The following is a 24,130-nucleotide window of genomic DNA, read 5'->3' as shown; positions in this document are numbered from 1 at the left end:
CTCCCAGAGGAAATATCCCCAAAATAAATCATTTATAGCATTTTCATGCATTACACATGAAGACATGGTGTTCTTCATGTTATTTCAATTCTTTGGATTTCATTCAAATTTTAAATGTAATCAAAAATGTTCACATCTTCAGTTATGTTTGCTAATCTTTAAAACTGTCAAACTCAGTCAGGAGCACAGTTAATCAATTACTTATCTTTTCTCTTGTTTTGTATTGAATGTGTTTTTTTTATTTTGTTTTGTATGTGTGTTTGTTTGTTTGTTTGTTTACTTGGGTGTTGGTGTTGTTTCTTCCGTCCTATCTCTGCACTTGCAGTGTGCTCTGCTGTTTAACTGTGGGCCCCCTGACCCAGTGGGCTCTTCTTTGGAATTAGAGGAACGTTATGTCCACAAAACAAATGGGAGCTTCACCTCATGACTCCTATGAAAGATGACACTTCCCGCAGCATATTTCTCCCCAACGTTATGGCGAGGGTGATGAATGGGGTGAGACAGCGGATATGGAGCGCTTCGGTGGCATGTATATTCTCACCTGATACCCATCTGGGGAAGAGGGGGCACAGGGGAGTCCGCAAAAGGGATGAAGACACTCACCTCCGTGTCACCTCTGCACATGTCCACACACACACACACACACACACACACACACACACGCACGCCACACACACACATGCGCCGCACGCATGCACGCACGCACGCACACTCACACACACACACACACACATTTAATGGAGTACAACAGTGTACATCTATTGTGAGCCTGAGCATTTCTAAAGCCTGTGTGCTTGAGGTATGGGACCTGCAGGTGGGAATTGCAATGTCATGCAATGCACTACATATTTCATCAGCGTTTACAGCTCCTCTCTCAACAAAGCAAACATAATGCTCCAGCTGTCAGCTTGTGTTGCTTTCAAATATCATGGAAGAAATGTCATCCCTGTTAATTAGGTGAAGGTTCATGTCTTATCACCCTCTACATTTACCAGTGATTATTAATGAACAATATGAACTGAATGAAGCTAAGCTCATTTTCCGCTGATTGGACCATTCATGACATATGCATGATGGGGAGGTCTTGAACTAATTTCATGTTATTTTTGTGTAATACAGCAGGTTTATCCAACCTCAAACAGTTTTTTAACCATATTACTCTAGTTCATTCGGAAGATGTCTAATGACATTTAATGTCATTTATAAAATCTTTGTTTGTTATAATAACTGATATTTACAGTCTTGTTTTAGTTTGTACATGTAGGGGTAAACAAACATTGATGTTAAAGTAATTTCCATAGGGACCCAAAGACAATCTAACAGTGGCGCAAAGGGCATTCACTCATACTGTCATGAGCTACAGAGAGGGTCGATGTAGAATGGTTTCCAAGTCCCTGTGTGCCACTGCGCAGTGTGAAAATAGATTTAAGATTCCCAGTATTGATAAACCATAACAGACAATGCAAACTATCTACTGGGACCGGGTGACAAGCTTGCCCTGAAATGGAGAAAAAAACTGATCCTTTGGTGTACTCATGACGTATTCTTGAGCAGACAGTGGTAGGCTTACTGGACATGCTGTATTGGACTGGGCATTGAAGCTTTATCTTGAAAGTCAATCCCAGCCTCTCATTTTCTCCTCTCTACAACACCACACCGCAACACACAGGCACACACACACACGCACACACTCCCATCTCACTCTTTTATCTATACATATAACACTTCACACTTAGCTATAAAATACTCAACCCTTCTGAGGGGCACATTTGGGACCTACTTCCAGATGGCATAGTGGTGTTTCAGTGGCAAAGTGGGTTAGCCCTCCACACACACGGGTGCATTAGTTATGTAGCTACATGCTGGGGCAATGATGGAACAGTTAGATATGCATTTTCTTTCCGAGGAAACTCACTCCTCTGAGCCCAAACATGTGTTTGTGAGAACTTCATTACTTTCATGTTGCCGTAGCACCACATAAATCAAATGCAGCCTGGCCCGCTACCCAAACAATGTGCCTGGGGAGAGCTTTCCTTTTAAATTCGCTCCACTCCCAAGGAAGTAAGGGGGGAAGAGGGAAAAAAGAAAGAGCAGGGGGAGAAGCCAGGGAGAAAAAAAGATCCCTGGGTCAGCGCTTTATGTCTTTGGGGACAATCAGGAAAGCAAAAACCTGCCATGGACCAGACAATTTGATCAGTCAGCCCGCCGTCTCCCTCCACCATTACCTGGTGGAAATGGGCCTCTCCCCAGAGGACCAAGCCTCATTGAGCAGGAGAGGTGGATACCGTAATTATATCCCAGGCTCACCCCAAATCACTATTCATTAGTCTGCTTTGGAGGAGCCATGGCCAGCGTGAGTCCCTCGATCTGTCATCGGCCTCTCTTAATGCTCATCTTCCTTGCGGTCCTACAAAGTGTCGTGTCGCTCGCTGCAAATGTGGCCTAATTTATCAGCACTTAATTGCATGTTACGGTGTTGGTTTTTGGCCAGCGCTTAGTCAAACGTCAACCTGTCCTGTTCGTGGGGCAGAAATAGAAACCGGGTCTGGCCGGGCGACTCACTTTCATTTCTCCCCCCACGACTTGTTAGCGGGGCTCTTGGCAGTGGGAGAAATCCCAGCGTTGGTGACATCAGTGCAATCAAATCCCGCCCACTAGATTGATCATTAATTGAAAATCTGTTACCATTCGAGCCTGTTCCTCTGCAGCCAATGTGCCTAATTACCATGTCGAAAGTCTGGCTGGACGAGTGAATCTATTCCGCGATCGCAGTGTTCGTGTCCAGTGCAATAATGTCCGCACCTCTCCTCTCATCGGCCGAAGCATTGTCTGGCGGGAGCAAGGGAGGGAACGAGCGAGAGAGCGAGGGAGGAAAAGAACCTGAAACAAATGAGGTCATTAGGGAGGACGGGGCCAGGTGTCATGCTGCATGCTGTGGCGGTGCTGTGGAGCGAGGAGCCCATGGCGCTTTAAATCACACTAACAGTGTGGATTGAATAAGACACATCTGCCATCCTTAGGACTGATGACCGGTGGAGGCAGAGGTTACCGGAGTGAGACACGGGCAGTCGCATGGTGGAGAGAAATGACCCCGCGACCCCACCTGGGGCCCCCTGTCAATACGCAAACAACCCCCCGGTGCTCACCCGAGGAGAGGGGCTTCGCTGGTTTACTCACTCTCCTGCTCTGGTTGGCCTCACTGCATTCGAGTACGAGTTCATGACAGGACATATATATTCATATGGTATGTTGGAAGCAGACATACTGTATAGCTAGAGGGTCGTGGTAGCAACAACGCATGCAAACTGTGTGCAGTGGTCTGTCTTTACGTGCAATGCAACGCACCAGGAGAAGAGAGACCAGCATGAATCTCAGGGATCTCATGTTTTGTTTTTTCCATGTGAATATTTCTGAAATCTAACAGCTCTTAACCTCGAAAACGAGTTCACAGTCTTTAGTGGTAGCCATAAATACTAGAACATAGTGTCTGAATCTGAAGACCAAAATAATTTTCAAGTAAAGTTGCTAGAGGCAACAGGGTTGTTACACTTAAGATTCAAACCTGGTGCTGAAGACAGTAGATATACCTTTGATTTTAAAATGACAAAGACAACAACAGACATCTACAGATGGTGATTGGAGGATTTCTATTTCTAAGGAAAATTTGTGAACTGGAACTATAAAAGAGACGGGGTGAGAGAAAGAGAAAGAAATACAACTCCAGGGACTGTGCTCTGCTAACAACAGTCTCCAAAATCAAATATTGATAAAAGCTTCCAGCACCAACAGATTATTTAGAGGATCAAGATTCAAGCTGATGACATTGTTGAGGATGCCATTGATGCTGATGATGAGTGCTGCATTGATGGGGTTGATAGAGCAGAGAAAATCACATCATTACCAGTACATGTAAAAACAGCCTTTTGGGCCTTTTGAGTCTGATTCTTTAAAAAATCCATATTCAAAACTAAACTTTTTTTTTTCCCACAATAACAATTATTCCTAAGTCACTCACAGGAAACATTTTCCCCAACAGTATTATTTTGCATAATCCATGTGTAACACAATTCACAGCAGTGGCTGACACTACTGGCACATAACCGCAATATAAATGTTTTAAAGACTTCTCACCTTTTCAGTATGACTAAGTTCGAGACTGACAGCTCAAGGATCTGAGTAGGCAGTCATCACACTATGCTTGTGTAAACAGAGCTGCCACTGAGCTCTGTGGAAAACACAACACAGCTGCCAGGTGCAACTTACTGTATGCTTTTTGACACACCGATATGCCATTTTATCTTGTCTTCTGCTGTCAACTTCTAAAATTAAAAAAAGAAGTGGTTGAAGAGTCTTAAGAGGTGATTTCATTCATCAAGTTTGACACGTAGAAGAATGCCTTAATTATTTATGTCTCTAAATACCTCACCCCTGTGAATTTTCCAACTAGATTTGAACTCGTCTCAACAACTGTGACTCATTTATCGGGACAAGTTTGTTTACTTCATTTATGCCCCGACTGTCAATGGATACAAGAAACGTCAAGTGCTCCCCCGAGACCTTCAGTCTCTGTTGAAGTCGGAAGTCTACATTACCATTTCAGTCTGATTACCCTGCTAGTAAAAGATGAAGGCAGGAGGAGAGAGTGAAAGAAAATAATAAAATCTCAAGGTCAGGAAGTCTACTGTGTCTTTTCCACCCAGCCTGGCATGGATGATACAAGCCAGTGCACACACCTCTGCCTCTCACTGAAGCCTGCTCTTTTCACACAATGGAGCTGAGGCGCGATGACCACATGATTAATTGGTCCAGCTGTTCAGATCAATACCACAAAAGCCGGCCTGGAGTGGCATACCCAGCCCTCCATCAGATCACCCCTTGGAGGAGCTGGTGTGTAGAACTCTTTTCCTCCATTTTTCTCTCTTCACCCTTGTTTCCCTGCGCACAGATGCTCCTCGTGCTTCAGCCCTCAAACTACAATTAGAGAGGGAATGTGTGTGTGTGTGTGTGTGTGTGTGTGTGTGCCTGTGTGTGTGTGTGTGTGTGTGTGTGTGTGTGTGCCTGTGTGTGTGTATGTGTGCCTGTGTGTGTGTGTGTGTCTGGCAGGCAGGGAGGAAGAGCTCCAGCTGTGTTGTTGGGACAGCAGGTGTCCTTGTGGCCGGACTGAATAATTCAAAGCCGCGCTCCGCAGGAGAAACCCCTTGACATCATCCAGCGCGATCACAATTTTTCAAAGGGAGTGATACCATCGAATGGCTGTGACTCACACTGGAGGACACACTGTACAGCGCTGCCCATCATGCCCTGACCCCCACCACCACCACCACCAAAAATCTACGGGCGAAAATTGTTGATGACTGGCCGGGAGTGAATATTTCTGCTCATAACTTCCGCTGGTAACAAGGTCTTATTAAATTGAAAGCAGAAACATGAAAAGTGTTTTCCACACAGCAGGCAGATACCACAGTATAGTATCCACTACACAAGCAACATGAACAGCTTTTTGCTGCATATATTTTTCTACACATTAACTGGAGTAATTGATAAGCCATTGAAAACAAATGACCAATACAAAACTGTATAACTGTAATCTCTTATTCACCAAAGACCACAACAATGTTTACAATATTACTGTAATGCAGTTGTGTGGTGACATCATAGGAAATCCATTGAAATAAATTAAAAAAAAAAGCCTGGTGTCCATCGGTCCTCATTATGGAAGAAAAAAGGCTTCTAGCTGTACATATTCCATGGAGACTTAATCAATTTGTTAGTGGTATGAATAGTTACGCCATTTTAGTGACGGGCAAATAGCAACATCAAAACAAGTTTGAGTAAGTGAGTGAGTGAGCGAGAGAGAGAGAGAGAAGAAATTGTGTGAGAAAAATACATGTATGTGTATATGAGACTCTGTGTGTGTGTGTATGTGTGTGTGTGTGTGTGTGTGTGTGTGTGTGTGTGTGTGTGTGTGTGTGTGTGTTTATGTGCGAGTGTGACTGAAAGATGACAGAAGATGGATTTTATTGTAAACCACATAGGATCCTTTATGATTGGCTGACAATTAAAATCTCTAAAATAAGAGATAAAAACACATGGTGGCATTTCAAGGCTCAGAGTCGGGGTTCTAAATGTTAGAATAGCTGCAGTTTAGAAATGTTAGAACTGCAGCAGGCCCGTTTACGGTGACACTTAAAGTAATTGTAGACAGTGGTTGTCTGAGACTGTTATATTTAAGCATTTGTAGGCCTTAAATTGTTTTGTCGTGCTTTGGTGCATTCAGATTGCAATGGCCCAGCACTGTTGCCAATGTGTGTAAAGCGCTGTGCATTGTGGCAATATTTTATGTATGAGAGGTGCCGAATGTATAATAAAAATGCATACTTAATTTCACGCTAGATTTACATAGCCTGTTCAGCGCATTTTTCAGCAACAGAAGCCTTTATCTGCATTGATAATGCTTTTAGTTTGAAGATTCATCTGGGCTTTTTTTCAGTGTAAAGGACACTGCTGGAAAAAGGGCCTATCTTTCTGAAGAAGGGCTTGATTAGAAAGGTTTACCTTCTTTGATAAATGCAATATGGTAATATTTCGTCTTGGATTTCAGAAAGTGACTTTGGTAATACCCTTGCTGCGGTTTTCAATAAATAATATAATTGTCCCTCGCCATTTGAATTATGCATTAAAGTAAAGAACCAAGACATGGGAAAGATGGAGACAGTGTTAATCATGCCTTACCAATGGAATACTTTTTAATGTCAAGATGCTCTGACAATCTCATCTCCTCACCTTTGCTCACATCAAGGATTTCATTTCATCCCCAGTGAAATAACATCCATTTTTCTGAGCAATAATTATTTAATTATTTGATATCTTACATATTTTTAGTGTCATTGCCCTGGTTTTGAAGTTGCTGATACACATTTGCCTTTAATTTAATAACTGGCTGTATTTTTCTGCTTCTCAGTGGTGCTCAAGGAGCATGGTCTAATATATTACCATGCAATTAACATAAACAACAGTGGAACCAGACGTAGGGCTGGGCATCATATTGACATAATTTGATGAATTCAAGTTTTTGTTTTTGAACTACGTTCAAAAAAAATCCCTAAAACATAAAATCAGTGCTTCTGCCGTCACATAAATGCCAGTGCCAGCAGTTTTCTGAAGTTACCATAGAGTTATGTCCGTAACATTGTTTTTAGACAAGCTTCTGCATGTTGGTCACGGGACAATTCTATTTGATTCTGAGTTCGACTGACTTAATGGTCAACATGAACAGTTGATCTCTGTCGGGGGAAAGACAGCAATAACAATGGACAGTTTCTCCATCCTGTTGTAGTTTGCAACTGACGTGACTTAATGGGAAATCTCAGGTAATATTGATTGGACGAGAGGCTTTCCATTAGTCTTCACAAGTGGCAATATCTCAGGATATCTCCACTTTGCCGTTTTGCAGCTAGCAATCATTCCGCATATTGCATTGAATTATCCAACACAAACATTCCATTCATTCACAGCGAGAGAGCAGCGATTTTGTAACGTCACATATGAGTGAGAAAATGGAGTAAATAAAGAGTAGGTAAATGCTCAATTTAATATGAGACGTATAGACAAGTAGGCTATACAAATAAGAAGCACATAGCCTCTCACTGAACTTGGTTCTTGAGGGGTGTTGCTTTGGTTGGCAACGAGAAATGTTGTATTTTTGTAGGCAGACGATGAACGAACAAAAATCAAAATAAACAATAGAAAACACAACTTTGTGTCTTTAAATTAAATTAGTTAGTAATAGAACTACAAAATGACACTCGTGGTCATGGTGTTGATGAAGTATATCGCCATGGCTGTAATTAGGCTGTAGATAATTACAGCTGTGGTGATATACTTTATCAACACTATTCTATCTCATGTCATATTGCATACAGCAATGTTTTGATTATAGGTTGTATGTTACCTCTTTCTTTAAACTTAAATAACTACAGATTAGATTGTTAATGATGTCCATATGTGTCCATACCACAAAACCTGAAATAACACATTGTTGTCGATGTATGTCACAGTTGCTACATTACTGGAGTGAAATACATTTTTCATCGCTCTCCAGCCACAATAAATATAATCTGCTATTGGTAACAGTTTGAATTCTGCAGGGTCATGCCAAAAGGTAAAAGAATGATTTATCCTTGGTCAGGGAAAAAAACATATATGCATCACTGTCAGTGCCCTGTTGCAGATGGAACCACAAAAGCAGAGGTCACTGGTTTTGCAGTTTTGCCATCACTGCCTGAAAACATGCCACTGCAAATGGCTATAAATGTGGTCACGTCACATGTCTGTAAGTCAACAACAAATTAATGGAAATAAAATCCCACATGGCTTTCATTCTCTCCAGCAACTATGTAAAATGCCAGACCGGAGCACACAGTTCGACTGCACAGAATACTTCTTGAGGTAACACTATGTCCCCTTGGGGTCACTGGAATGGTCGAGAAGCGCAAGTGATTTATCTCTAGCCAGGGGAAATCTGTCTGCATCATTGTCACTGTCTTGTTGAGAGGGAGGTGTGGGCAGAACCACAAAAGCAGAGGCCACAAAGGACAGAAGCCCTCTGACTGACTCCATCTCCCACCCCCAGTCAAGTAACTTCCAAAGGCCGCAGGCCCAGGCCTTTGTCTCGGCTAGTTTTGACAAAGTGGATGATCCCGGAGAAAGACATGCATGCTGATCCACGTCTTGAAGGCTTTGAAACAATAGTCTCTGGGGGCTGCTGGGAGATGTTGAGGCAATGTAAGGCACCAACTTTGACGGACAACATGACTTGTTTACCAGTTGCTTTGTTTACATCTTTGAAAATAAAGACACGAAAAAAGAGTGACATCCCTATTTCTAAGTTGTTATTTCTCAGTCTCCGTGTTTAAATAAACAAGGATTTCAAAGTGCTGCCTTGATTATATTTTGCCCTCTATGAATTACTTTACATGTGTGCAGACATAATAAAAAACACAAACAAGACCTCCTCTAGATGAACACCACATCTATCACTCACTCAGAGAGGATTCGCTAAAATAAATCGCAAGTGTGGCAACTCGCCCTTCCTCACCAACTCCTGATCTGTGACTGTGTGGGCCATGTGGGGTAGAAGTGGATGGACGGCTGGTAAGCCTCGGCCCCATCTCCTCACAGGGATAAGGGAGAGGATATTTATGAGTGTGCTGAGTCAGATTATCTCCATGGCTTCGCAGCCGCACACAAAAACTGTTTATGCTGACAAAAACTATTATCCACTCCAACCCTGAAATGGGCACGGTGGAGTCTATCATCCTGTCTTTTTGATCGCTGCCAGAGGAACTGACCTGTTAGCTGATGACACTGTCCGACTCTCTCTTAAACGCTCAAGTCACCATTGAAATGCCAGTTCGATGTGCACTTAAACCAATGAGCTGATGACACAAGAGTGGTAAGGTAGTATTTAATAAATGACCTGGCATGATCCCCGATGTTTGCCCCTTTTTGCGTTTGCTTAGCCATGGAGAAGTCTGACATCAGTTGGCATGACTCATTTGCATCCACGTGGACGGCGTCGCTGCTGCTCTGTGAGCTATTACTGAGTTAGAACAAATCCAAAGGGACATAAGTGCGGAAAGGGCCTTGAGCCTGTTGTACACCCTAACCTTTTACATCGCTGTGGTGTTCAGACGACCTTGTGAACCGCAACTGCCAGTCATGGTGAGGGCCACCAGAAGGGAACAATCTCTCTCTCTCTCTCTCTCTCTCTCTCTCTCTCTCTCTCTCTCTCGAGCATTCTGCCCTTCTTTCTCTCTCTCTCTCTCTCTCTCCCCCACTCCAGGGTGCCACTAAAGCCGGTTTCCATGCTGTCAAAAGGGATTGTGTGATCTTTTCTCTCGCCACCACAAGACAGCATGAAATGTTACATAAAGATATCAGGGGGCATTTTGATCCATTTCTGTTTGAGATTAATTAGCATCTTTTGAGACTTTTAGCAGTATAGTGATATAATCACGCTAGGAGACTGATGAGACTGTTATCTATATAGACTTTTGCAAATATTGCATCTACGTAATAGCACTGTTGTATTAATCCTGGTTGCATTTCCCCATAATGATCATTTTGTTCACAATGAGAGAGCTAAGAGGTTCCTAGCGTTGCTCATTAGTACCTGTCATGTATCTCATTAGATCTCCGACTTCGACTGCACATTTTGTTGGACGTACAGATAATCGATGGAGCTCATGCAGATTGCTCTAATTGCCCACAGAGCCCCAGCTACACTACGATGCCCACCACACTGGTATGATAGCAAAGTATACAGCATATCATTTGTTTTAAAGCACTGCCATATAAACTGCACTCAGATAGAAGTGCTATATCCAACATTTGCTTTTATGTGTGCCCCAGCTGAGACGACTGTCATGTTTGGTACAGTTAAATGAAGATAACTTTTTCAGAATAATAACTGTTAGAGAGTCCCTTAGGGTCCATTACTTTCTGGAATATCCAAATACTCCCAGACTATCACGCCACACTAGACGACACAGAATTAATTTTTGAAGGTATTCAGATCAGTCCTGTGATCCTTTAATTGATATTGTGGTGGTGCTGGCGAATGAGCATGTACTGTATATATAGCACAGAGTATGTGAGATTTGCGTGTAAAGTCAAAGTAAAAGCCAGTGGAATGTCAAAGAGAAAGGAGAACTGGAATGTAATCTTATCTTAGAGTACTTCTTTTAAAAGCAAATTACTTCTTACACAACAGCTGTTGCCTTGTGTACAGTGCAAATATGTTATAATCTGAATGTAGGAAGTTTGCTGATAAGTGCAATGCAATTTAAGCAACACACCAGAAGTGTAATTTAAAGTACCATAGCCAACTATTTTGAAATCCAATAGGAAGTAAGGCATAATTTGGCATGGTTAGACACGATTTGGGTAATTACTGATATCAACTCACAACCTTCAATTGAAAGAAAGTGCTTATTTTATTTCAGATAAAGTTCCTCACATTAGCACAACTGAACTCAATATTAGTCTACTGTTTATTGCAACCTTTGAGCCTACCAACTAAATCCTAATGCAGTTACAGAGCATGGCATAACAGCTAGTTCCACTAGAATTCCCTTGACTTTTAATTTGCTGAGTGACAGGTACAACTATACATTACAGTGCTATACACTAATCATTTTCTATGAATACGAAATGCTACCTGTCCCCAGGTCATGTTGACAGTTGTGACTGACCTGAAATTGCTGTAAAATGCATTTTGGAAAGTCATATTCTTTTTTTTGCGGCACATAATCATAATGACTAAATTCATGCCTCATTTGCTGTCTCAGTAAGCACAAATTGGCATCTCACAATTATGAATAAATAGCCGAGGCCTTGTTATACGTAGAGTTGGTCCAACCCTCCAACACTCAAGACTGATTTACTGTCCCATAGAATTAGCCTTTATTAGGTCTTAAAACCTGTGACAAATTGGGGGCATTGGGCCAATAGCTGGCCCGCTATCTAGCATCTACTATTTGAAGTGACCGTGGTTTGAACTGCATTCTTGCCCTCAGATGCCTCACTTAATCTCCACTGACACAGAGGTGCGCCCTGTTAAGAGGAAAGACAAGGTCTCGCCCGTACGGTCCCCTAACTCGTAAACTCCTTAGGGAGGCTGTTGATGCACTGTCCTTAGAGGCAAGTTTTACAACTTGGTGCTGCTAAATTGCCCAAGCTATTTCTCCACCTCGTTTGCAGTCCTGGCGGGATGAATGCTAGAGTATGATAATTCGCCAAACTAAAATACGAGGAGGTATGTCAGCGAGCTTAATCATGCAGCATTTTTTCAAGTCTCACCGTCATTACAATGTGGCAGATGTATAATGATCCATTATAATGATACATTTGCCACAGCACCTCAACGCCATTACGAGAGCGCTGTCTGTTTTGTAGCATGTGCTCTGTAAAGCTGCTTATTAGGAATAAAAACAATGAAGCTAGATGAGATTTGGAATTTGAGTGATTGAGATGAGGGAGAGGGAAACAGGCTAATAAAGCCGAACAGCACCTGTGCTATGATTGACTGCTACTTTGAAATGCTATTCTACTCTGCATTTGTGGTGATATCATTGATCAGCACTGCAGCAGACATAAGCTCCATACCATTCCTGCCCACTAGCATTCTTCACTGCACACACGTGCAATTGTGATGTGAAGTTGTAACATTTCTTCACCTCTGACAATAACTCAACAAAAACTTCAACAGCTTCTGTCTCGCCATTCTTTCTACACACATACGGTATATTGCATTCATTTCAATAGCTTCAGGTTTGTCGTCAACAATACATTATGATGCCGAAATTATCTTCTTTTTTTAGATATAGTCTGTATGTACTGAAGTCAAAATATTCAGCTGTCAATCTTGAAACTTTCACCACTGAAACTTTCATGTTTTTATTAGGAAGACCTGTGTAAACAACATTGAATGGACTCCTACTCTGAAAGGTACTCTTTCCTCCCCAATCTCATGTTGGACTATTGGACAGTGACTACTCCCATTATGGTTGTAGTTGTGAAAATAAGTGTATATACTATTCGTCCCAGTTTTTGGAGCCCTTCTGAGAGAAATGGCTTATCCCATGAACACGGGCCAAACACATGCATAATCCATATTAAGTGACAAAAATAAAAAAAGGGACATTTATCATAAAACCAAAGGACACTCAATCATTTGCCAAAGGAAGAGCTCCAGAAGCAGGCCTTTGGAGGTCACAAACACAAAGTCTGATCCTTCAGTTTATCCTCAGTGTCTTTCCCCTTAACATCACATACAAAGGGAATGACATCAATGTTGTTTTAAGAGCAGTTTTTAGACATTCCCGGTAGATTTTTATTTAAATTAATTTTGATTCAGATATGCTTGTAGACGAACATGTCTCAATTAAATCCGAGTGATGTTGTTATAATTCACTTTAAGGACTTGGCTTCAATCACCTTTTGAGATACTTAAAAAATTACCCCCCTTTGGCAGTATGACAGTTTTATTAAAAGAGTGCTTCTACTTTTTTATGACATCCATTATCTAACCTAATTAATCACATTATTGGGACAAAATTGCATAAAATTACTCCCAAAAAATCCTACATCAGCTGCAATTCGCATACCTGTCACATTATGCATGCAGAAATTATTCACTAACATTTCAGCGAACACACAGAGGTTTTAGTGCATTTGTGTGATATTCAAGGGCATCTGTTTATCGTTATAACACCATAAAATTTTGCACTAAGGCACAGCTACTAATAGCTTATCACAGTAATAGCAGCAAAATTAAACATTACTGCGTCAATAAATGCAGCATCATCAACCTGACAGTGGACCATAAATATGGCGCCTTACCTCCCCTTGTTGTTCCCTGCCAACAGCACTCTACCGCACTATACACACAGCATTTTCACCACTCATTCCCAATGTGACTGAATTACATAAATTAACATTTAATAATTTCAATTTCCTAAATTGACTTTCAAACATTTTAATTAGCAAGCACTTTGCGTACTACACACTTGCAGCAGATGTGTGCTCGTGTCAGCCAATTTGAGGAACTGGCAATTACCGACTCATTTGCATTCATATTCCAAGCGACCCCCCCCACAACCACACACACTCACACTCCAACTCATCACCCACACACAAAACCGTCTCACTTAAGGAACATTTTAGATCAATACCTCTGGGGTTTCAGGTTTGCAGGTCAAGTGCTAACAGGATAGCATGTTGTGTCTTTATGTGGAAAATTCTACTCCTTCACACTGTCCTTGTGTTTCCTTCAGTCCCAGGGCATTCATGCTTTCCTAAAAAGTGCCACTAATATAGCTTTGTTGACACCAGACCCTTCTTAATTAAGAGTGGCTCTAGAAAAGTTGAATTTCTTACGACTTCCAGCAGGGGCGTAACTAGCAGTGAAATTTAACTTAAATTGGTGCATTACACTCTTGCCAAAAAATTGTTTCAGAAGTGTAGCAATCTTGTAAACTAAGGTTTTTCCAGTTGTTTACTCAATTCCAAAGAAATACATATCCACGCCAAAGCTGCTTCAGGAGGAAAAGAAAACAACAATTTTATTTGCATGTCCGTGTTTTAGGGACATTGGAAATGGACTTCAATGGCCTCTTGGCCAGACGCACCTGCAGAGCAAATCCCAAATTTGCAGAAGATTTGTATGGGTAATCCCAGGTTACCAATAATATGTTCATTGTTTTGAATGTCTTTAGATATATAAAGATGTTTTGAGAAATGTCTAACTTTTTAGCCCTCTGTGCGAGTCCTTCCTGGCTGTTGTGAACTCATACTTTGACTGACGCACCAGAAAAAACAAAGGACTAAAAACATGGCACAGCTCAACCCTATACCTTTGAATCGCTTTGAATGTGCCAAAAATGCTTAGATAGACTTGGTGAGAGTCTCTGAGAGTATATAACACTTTAACATCATACAATAAGATGAACATCTCAAGAACTATAAGTTATTAGTATTTTAGTATTAGTATGATATTAGTGTGCCTTGGAAACATTTAAATGAAAGTTGCAGAGCATGAAAATATGCGCCCATTGCTTGCACTTGGGGTTTGTTCCACAGGAAGATGGTTTCACATGGTTCAGTTGACACTGACAGTATTATACTGGACATAGCCTAAGTTGAAAATATGTGCTATCACCAAAGGGCTAATTGGGAACCTAAATCTAGATAAGGTACATTATTGGCCCCTTCCTCAGGAGGTTGGGTAAGAGTAGCCTACTTTTGGACAGAATGCCCTATGTGGTTCAATAGGAATACCCACCTCTGTTGATTTAGGCTATTTTCCTCCTGAAGCAGCTTTGTCCATCCTTTCCATTTAGCCACTCCCTCTCCTGTTCACAAACACCACTCAAAATGTAACCAAGGAATAATGAAAAGTTTTAACCAAATAATAATAATAATAACGTTAATAATAATAATAATAATAATAATAATAATAATAATAATATCTATTTAGCTAAATAGACTATGAAAGATAATTCAACTCAGTGCTATTTCCCTGAGCTGGAGACTATTTTTTAGGTTCAAACATTAGCCAACTGGTTAGCATTTAGAGGGCTAGAGACCTAGGCTATCTCCTAACTATAGCTTACACTTAATTGCGAGAATAGCTGCAAAGATTAAAATGAAAATAAGATTTCAAAAAGGCTACAGAACACCAAACACCATTTTAATAGCCTTACCTAGTAAGTGAAAATTCATGACTGCACCTGCCTGCTCACTGCTCTCATCCTCATCTCAGCACCACGAAAAGGACCAAGGAAGTCCTTATGCTACTAGTCGCCTACTTTTCCTCCTGGGGAGCTTCAAATTCCACAATTTCTTTGTTGTCCACACCGCTATTTCATTTTATGTCTGTCCGAAACTGAAGGTAGCTGGTTGCTGCCTTGGCCGTCTAGGCATCAAGGTAGCCTACTATCAACTTTGTAATGGAGCGACACAGCACGCCATTGCCAGGATTACCAACAGCTGACTACACAGTTCAAGTTGTGAATGCCGCAAGAAGGAGGATATGGTAGGCCTACTTATCAATTCATACAAACCAAGGAAGACTATCATAGAAGGCAGAATTGTATGTTTGATTCGACATGCCTGCCTTGCTGGCTGTTTTAGAAGGCAGAGTTGTTTATATTTGCCTACAGGAAAGCACCAGCAGTGCTACTCTGCACGTGAAAGAAAACGTTGGCAAAGCTATTATCCTAAAAACACTGCCAGACCAATGAAAAAAGATACAGGCTAGGCTAGTCTATTTTATCCTATCTATCTATCTATCTATCTATTTATCTAGCCTATCTATCGATCGATCTATCTATCTATCTATCTAGCCTATCTATCCTTTTAACTTTTTGTAGCCTATGTAGACATCTTAAAAAAATTTAAATAGGCCTATCTCTAGCGACTGTTTGTTCATGTTCCATTTGTTGATAAAAGAGCATGACGTTATTGGCAAATGTGTTGTTGCCAAATGTGGAAATAGCCAAATGTGCCAAATGTAAACTGATTTACTATCACATCACAAAAGAAAATGAAAGAATCTAGACTAGTTGGTGTTTAATGTGGTTCCAGATGATAACAAAGAGTATGTCTCAGTATTAAAATGAAAATGTATGTTGACAGATTTAACTAAGAAATGGAGGCAAGAAAGCAATCTATAATAAATAAATGCAAACTATTTAGTTAGACTCTGTAGATAGCACCGTTCCTCCTTAAATGCTGTACAATTGCAAGAGTATAGTATTTATCATGAAACCTATGAGATGCCCCCTAATCCATATATCAAGAATAGGTCACATATGCACTAAAAGCTTATGTAGGCTACTACTTTTTCTTGCATACTGTATGTACATGAAATGCTTGCGCACATACTTTTCTTACACATGCACTTGAAAAGTTTGCACATACATATGTTTCATTCCACATGCAAATGGAAAGCTTGCACAAAACCAATTTTGTCTTGCACATCCCTGTCAAAAGCTCACACACATACTACATTTACTTTGCACATACAGTACACCACTTTTGTCTATGTGTAATCTTTGATGAGATTAATTCGTACTCTTACAGGGAGGTTACACCGAAGCATTCCGTTAGCATAGCGTCTGCTGTAACAATTAGCTTCCATAATCAATGGTACTGTACACCAGGCATGACAGCGGCTCGTATGTTCGAAAAAATTAGACCAGTCCTCTAAAACTATTTTTATGCTACGCAAACAGACGCTACAGTTGCGCAATGTGAACAGTACCACGACAAAGACCAAGGAAGGCTCAACGCAACGCGAACAGTTGTGGACCCAGTGTAGCCTGAGCCTTACTCCACAGCAGATTGGATGAGGGGCCCTCATTCAGGCCCTCAGTATCCACATACTTTTTTTCAATATGCTATCAAAAGGTTGGCAACAGTGTGATTATTCTGTTAGCTTGACAGAGTTTGTGTTGGATTGTGCTCAGTGCTCAGTGAGAGCCCATGTTTAGTCCACTAGTCTTAAACTAACATCACCTCAAAATGATCTTCATGCCTAAAAGATTCACATCTATTGGAGAAGGGGGAAAACCCTTTGACTTTTTGCCTCAGATTCACCACAACACTGTCACATGGTATCCTATCATCCAGAGGTCCCTTTAAAAAACAAAACCCAAATTACAGTCAGATGAATCTTCCATGAACTTTCACAACTTCATAAAACACTGAAGAAGAAAAAAATCACATATTTCAGGTGATAGACAGGGAATGTTGGATCGCTTCAGCAGTCTTTGTAGCATGGCAATGCTTTCATCTGTCTCAGGTAAATGTGCCCATTTTTTATTTTTGTCAAATGTGTATTGTCAGAAAATAACTGGAAAGGGAACTACAGTGTAAATTGAAAATGGCAAAAGACTGCACTGAATTTGCATTTGAAGGGAAAACAAGCCCACACAGAAACCATCCTATGAGACTCTTGCACAGAGTTGCGCTGAACTGATAGCTTAAACTGCAGTTAATGCAGTGACCTCACCAGACAAGAGACCATGTTAATGTGTGAATGCAGGCACTATGATATAGTATTTGGAATATGTGATATACCACATTTTAGAATAATTTCATTAGGTTATAACAAGCTAAACTGTCTTAAAATCAATAGGTCAGAGGTGGCTGGGACTATATTGTTTTTCTGCATAAACAATTGTGTCTGTGGTCTTGAGTTTGGCATTGTGCTTTTCAGAAAGTGTGCTTCAGACAGTAATACTCCATTCATCACTATTATGGCTTCCAGGTTTTATTGCCCGGTTTTATGAGGTTGTTCTTTGGCTTGTGACATCTCCACCGTGATGTATTCCTGTTTAAATAAAAATGGAGAGGCTCACTTTCACTGGGGTGAAAGATAAAGTTGCCTTTGCTTCATGGCAAAGGATAAAGCTGCCTTCTTTGGAGTGTCAGAGATGAGGGAGGGGGAGAGTCTGTCCTGCTAAAGGCAACCCACTTTGATTTCCTGGACTGTCATAATTCTACACAAGTGCAAACTTTCACATGAGTTTACACCTCCCATTCCTAAAATGGATGTACTTCTGTATTATATTGTCTGTATAATATTGTATAATAGTGTCGATGTTGAGTGCTGAGGGTCCAAATGTAAGAGATCTTGAAATGACATAGAACCTTATGAACCAAGGCCTAGATAAGCAGGGCACTAGTTTCTTTGCAATAGTCATGGTAAATTTCCACTAATTTGGTGTACATGATAGAGCCACGGGCACTATCACACCAGTGGAACTAGATATGTTTTGACAACAGTTCCATGGATTGAGCACAAACTCTTTATCTTGCAATTTATTCAGTGGCTACATACAACATATCCCAAGTAAGTGTGTTAGCAGCACATATTTTATGCATGACTTTACATGGACTGTGTCTCATAGGTGCACTGAAAACACAATGACTTTTGACAATGTGGGTCGTGACTGTTAGCGCTTCACAAAAGCCTATTTCAAAGCATTTAAGCAGTGCTTGTTAGAATGGAACACAATCCAAGTCATTATAGTGGCTCCAATTTAAATGTTAGATTATCACTCAAATATAAAATGCATTGCAGTGGCTTTCCGTGCACTGACATATTTAATTGCACGTAAAATAGACATGAAGGTTTTTAGTCATTCCGCTTTGTACTTGATTTTGACCTTGTACCATTCCTTCCTCTCAAGCGGCAACTTCACATGGGCAAAAGCACCTGCAAACATGCACAAAGGAGTGCCATCTCAACTGTGCTAATGTGGGGGATGGCACCTCGCATGGGGAATCAAAGACACCTGAGTGATTGGCACAGTTTCCGTGCCGCTCCCTGTACCTGATTAAGTGCACGGCGTGGCGTGCCAACACACAGCGCAGCCCGACCGTGGCCTCGGCAAAAATAAGCAATCAACAGTCCCACTCTCCCGAGAGCCCCCGGGGTGAAGGTGGAGGGAGGGGAGCCGAGAGGGAGGGGAAGCGGGGGTTTCGACGCGGCACTGCCCTCATAATGAGAGACCACACAACATCGCGCGGGCCGCGTGTCCTTGCCTTTAACCTTTCCTCTAAATAGATTATCCGCCGACTCAAAGTGGGGTGTGAGCGGTGTGCGGTCCCCACCTGGACGCCAGTGGTGTCAAGTGCCCGAGGGCCAGCGCGTGGCTCGGACAGCAGGTCCGGCAGGTGCTCAGTGGTGCGTCGCCTAACTGAGGCTTGTAACACATGTGGACAGCTCGCGGACAGCTCTCCGCCCTCCACACTCTCTCTCTCTCCCTTTCCCTCTCCCTCTCTCTTTCCCCCTCTCTCTCCACCCCAACCCTCTTGTACATGTTGATGTTTAGTATGTGCTCAGCTGAGCTGGATTTAGATTTCTAGCCATTCGTGAGGGAGTCACGTAAGTGTACAGTGCCACCTCTTGGTGGGAGCACTGGAATAGAGAAAAACAGTAACAAAATGTCAAAAGTTTAAGGTGTGTGTGTGTCTATGTGTGTCATGTCTGTGTGTGTGAGAGGGGTTAATTTCACTGTAAAGTTATTTTGAAGGATTCATAAACAGTACAATACAGGCTAACTCATAAGTACTGTGTTTAAGATAGTGTATTTAAACAGATGTGTTTGCACTTGCCACTATCGAGTTCAATTCCCTTCTGCAGAAACATAAGCACATTTGAAATATTTCTAAGTTCCTCTAATAACCTCTTGCACAGTTGGGTATAGCAATCTCCTTATGTCCTCCGTGAAGATGAAATGCAGGAGCCTACTGCAGGGGCCACAAGGGACACTTCAATGCATTAATGCCGACTGGATTGTTCTGCACTGGTATGTGAGCGGTCCGTCATTTCAGTTCTCATTTGAATAAAATTAAAGTGGATAAATTACTCCCATTTTAAGCGGTGGGGCCTAATAGCACATGACAATGAAATCGCAACATTGCAGGGACCACGTTGGCTTCTTCACAGGGAGCTCATTAAAGAGTTTTAAGCCGGGATCGCCTCCAACTTACTTGCTAACCTGCTAAGCTGGTCTACCATGCAAATCCCCCAAAACAAATGAAATCTTACTATGCCATATTGTGACCACAATTAGTGAACTCCAAACATAATATCCTTCCAACACCCTTGCGATAAAACATTAATAACAGCTTTTCCACTTGAAAACAACTTGAAGGATTTACTGTGTTCAGTGTCTGAAGAAGAGGCCATTTGATGCAATTGAGTACACCTGGGAATCAATTATTTAATCTGCACTCCAATTTTGGTGCAGAATTATGATGTTTTAAAAAGCTCTGACACCAAAACACTGTCAAGCAATTTTAGATAAATTAATGAATAGTATGTGAATTAATAAAATATTTGTTCGATAGTATTCTTTGAAACAAGTTCTGTTCATCAGTATGTGTTTTTTTTATTCAAACCTAATGTTTGAAACAGATACCAGAATGTAATGACAGGTCACTATGCAAAATGTTGACAAAGCGTTTGGTATTGAAACAGTACAGCATTAAAAATAAGATAGGTACACTGTCAGAGGACTTAGTGGTAGCATTTGTTTGGGATTCAAACATTGTCACCAATGAAGGCCATCAGATGCAGAAAATACGGTGGATTACATCAAGTAGATTTATAATGCTCCCTTCCCGCACACTTGAGATAGAGAAGGTGAGCACGAGATGTCATGAAGAGGCCTGTGTGCAGCTTCCTCCAGGCACATGTCATCTTCCAGCATGCTAAAACTGCCAGTTCAAACGCTGTGGAAGAGGTAGCAGGACGAGGGAGGGAGGGGAAAAAAAATCTCATTAAAATCCTGTCCTTCTCCCAACACTGAGAACAAGGAAGCGATGATTCACTGGGATATAAAAGTAAATAAGGCAGGGGAAACTGGCTTTGTCAAAAGATGGCTGCATGGCCTGCGAGAAATTGGTGTCAGTGCCTCAAATTAGCAGTTGTGCGCTGACTCTGAAAGGATTCATTTGGACCTGATCAGTCATGTCACCTGATTTGTCCTCTGCATAATGTCCCCCCATCCCCAACTACTCTGTATGTTATAAGGCATCTAGAAAGTCATTTGACATTTCCAGGTCATCTCACGGCAAAAGACATTTCTTTTTTGGTTCACAGGCAAATTGAAAAGGGGTGCAATGTGTTTCTCGCACATCATAATTGCACTAAAACACTATGTGTGAAGGGGGGGCTGCTAGACTAGGTTCTATGTTCAATGTGAGAGGAAACAACGTACAGCCAGTCAGTCCAGGGTGAGTCCTCTGGTGCCTTGCCCAACCGCATCACCCCCATGTGTTTTCCTTCAAAAAAACTGAGACCGGATTGTATCCCTCTAAATCCTTCTATCCACAGCAAATCCTTCCCAGGGCCGAAATCCCAACTCAACCTTTGGAAGCACACATCTCCCCCAGTCCTGTTTGAAAGCGGTGAGCAGTGAACAGGCAGAGAGGTGGGAGGGTGGGGAGTGGGGCTGGGGGGGTTCAAGTCAATCTCCACAGGCCCCATGCAGCAGTATCAGGTAGTCACAAGAGCAGCTCAGGTGAAAAGAACACGATTCTAGGGCTCTGCTGAAGGAAGCCGAACTGCTGAAACTCTGTTTCTGCTGCAGTGCTGCTCAATCAGTGGGAGCAGCGCATGGTGAAGCAATGATAAAATACAGAGCCCCTCTGGATCAAACAGATTAGGCGGCAAAAATTAGGTGCAAACCTCTCAAGTCGGTGTTTGGTAAACAGTTTGAGACAGAAACAGGCAGAAAAACTTACTGACTTTTTGATAACATAATACAGTATGTTGAATCTCTGTATGATGTTCCACAAGCTTATAACAGTTCTCCCTGATGGTTCTCCTGGATTACTTAAGAAGACATGTAAAACAGCATACAACAAACTACTGCGTTCTGTCATAACAATGATTATTTCCCAAATGACAATGCTATACTACTAGGACTGTCACTATGCAAGTAATGGCTACCTTTTTCAGTTGCACTGAGCAGGGAGGCACTCTGGTATGACCACTGCCTCTGTTTGGGTGAGCTGCTTGATTCAGTGGCAAATAAAAGCAATCCGAGAGCGCCTTAAATCTGTCACCTTAGCATTCTTTTATCGCAGAAAGCAGCCTGAGCCTGTTATTCCTCACCAAGGGGGGCACAAGGGCATTAAGCAGTTCTTAGGCGTTAGCACTTCCCTATCTGCTCACATCTATAAAAAGTATCTCTTGACAAACTCAGGTCCCTCTTATCAGAAAATTGAGATTGTATAGCATTGCTGCAAGCAGATGCACGGCCATGAATAGACATGGCACATTAAAGGGCTGTGCCTGTGTATGATATTAGACAGGTTCATGCCTTGTGCTCTCGCTCTCAAAACACACATGAAAGAACAGAAAAATGTGGCAAAAAGTCATCATTGTTGCAATATTTCTGTGGTTAGAGCTGCTTCTATGGGATTTAGTGCTCTGCATTCTCTAGATAGCTATTCATACATGTATTATAATTACACCAGGAGATGGTAGATGGAATATGAAAGCTTTTTTCCATTTCCTGCTATCAGCAATGTATAGGCTATGCTTATATGTTCAAGATAAACACAATCACTTACAGTATAGGTTCACTATGAACTAGTGCTGTCAGTTAAGCGCGTTATTAACGGTGTTGACGGAAACCTATTTTAACGGCGTCAATTTTTTTATCGCGAGATTAACGTTCATTTTGGTGTAACAAACTTTGTATTTTTTTCACATGCTGTTGCAACAACTAGTAACGTTAGAACAACTACAACACCACACCGATCTAGCCAGACCGGAAACTAAACAATAGGCTAGTTCGACTTGCGGCAGATCTGACTTGATGTGATGCATGCTGGGTTGAACACAATGCATACTGGGATGGACGCAATGCTTACTGGTTAGAAATTCTGTCCGACTTCTGTCAGCCGGGGAGGGACTTACCACCGTGACACCATGTCACATGGCCTTAAAATATCGCGGGAGTCTTAGCCTGCAGACAGATCTTGCAGTTGCCTTCCACGAGCTGCACGAGCTGAAACAAGCCTCATGGCGTCAGTTCAAAGGCGTGATAGGGCCATTTGGGAGGAATGTCCTCATGACGATTATGACGGGAGGCTCATGCTGCTTCCTTATGTTGGAATATGCGAAAATAAACAGAAATCGAAGGGATACCTTCTTATACGTGATTTCTGCAACAATGGTAGGCTAGCCTACTGAAAACGTTTGGATATTCTGTTATTTTCTGCTGTTGGCTAAATAGATAGACACACATATAGGGGAAACACTTGATATTGAATTTATGTGCTACAATGCAGGCCTGTTAACTGTATGGCAACAGTGGTTTATTTAAACTACATCATAAGAATTTATTTCGTCAGTCATCATGCTCATTTTAATGAGTAAGAATGAAAGTTCTGCTGTGTTTATTGCAAACATCATTCCGCGATATCTCCCGCGAGTCACGTCAGGCAGACTGTAGCCTTTCTGTCCGGGATGAGCTGCCCTCTGTTGTAGCTCCTCCCAGCTAGCCTCTGAAGATCACGTTTACGTAGTAAGCCAGACCAAGTCAGACTCAGCCGAAGCCGAACAAGCCTAATAGCCTACACACTGACGAATGGAATGGAACGTTGTATGCGCTGCATACACGCCCCCTTTTAGGGGGAAGATGACTGATATAATAGGCGAGTTCGGCTGAGTCTGACTTGGTCTGGCTTACTACGTAAACGTGATCTTCAGAGGCTAGCCGGGAGGAGCTACAACAGAGGGCAGCTCATCCCGGACAGAAAGGCTACAGTCTGCCTGGCGTGACTCGCGGGGACTCGCGGGAGATATCATGAATGTTGTTTGCAATAAACACAGCAGAACTTTCATTCTTACACATTAAAATGAGCATGATGACTGACGAAATAAATTCTTATGATGTAGTTTAAATAAACCACTGTTGTCATACAGTTAACAGGCCTGCATTGTAGCACATAAATTCAATATCAAGTGTTTCCCCTATATGTGTGTCTATCTATTTAGCCAACAGCAGAAAATAACAGAATATCAAACGTTTTTCAG

The 24,130-nt window shown here is 41.7% G+C and overlaps 1 long non-coding RNA gene across 1 annotated transcript in view; it reads right to left on the bottom strand.

Moving 5' to 3' along the window:
* Positions 1 to 14,887, bottom strand: part of LOC125301195 — a 39,772-nt gene extending 24,885 nt beyond the window's left edge. The window contains exon 1 of the long non-coding RNA XR_007194684.1: positions 14,846 to 14,887. This is a non-coding gene — a long non-coding RNA (uncharacterized LOC125301195). The remainder of the gene's footprint in view (positions 1 to 14,845) is intronic.
* Positions 14,888 to 24,130: the final 9,243 nt, after the last annotated feature.

Source organism: Alosa alosa, chromosome 9, assembly GCF_017589495.1.
Source record: "Alosa alosa isolate M-15738 ecotype Scorff River chromosome 9, AALO_Geno_1.1, whole genome shotgun sequence".
Lineage (NCBI taxonomy): Eukaryota > Metazoa > Chordata > Actinopteri > Clupeiformes > Clupeidae > Alosa > Alosa alosa.
Note: the sequence above shows the minus strand (reverse complement) of the source record. Positions and strands in the feature narration are given on the sequence as shown.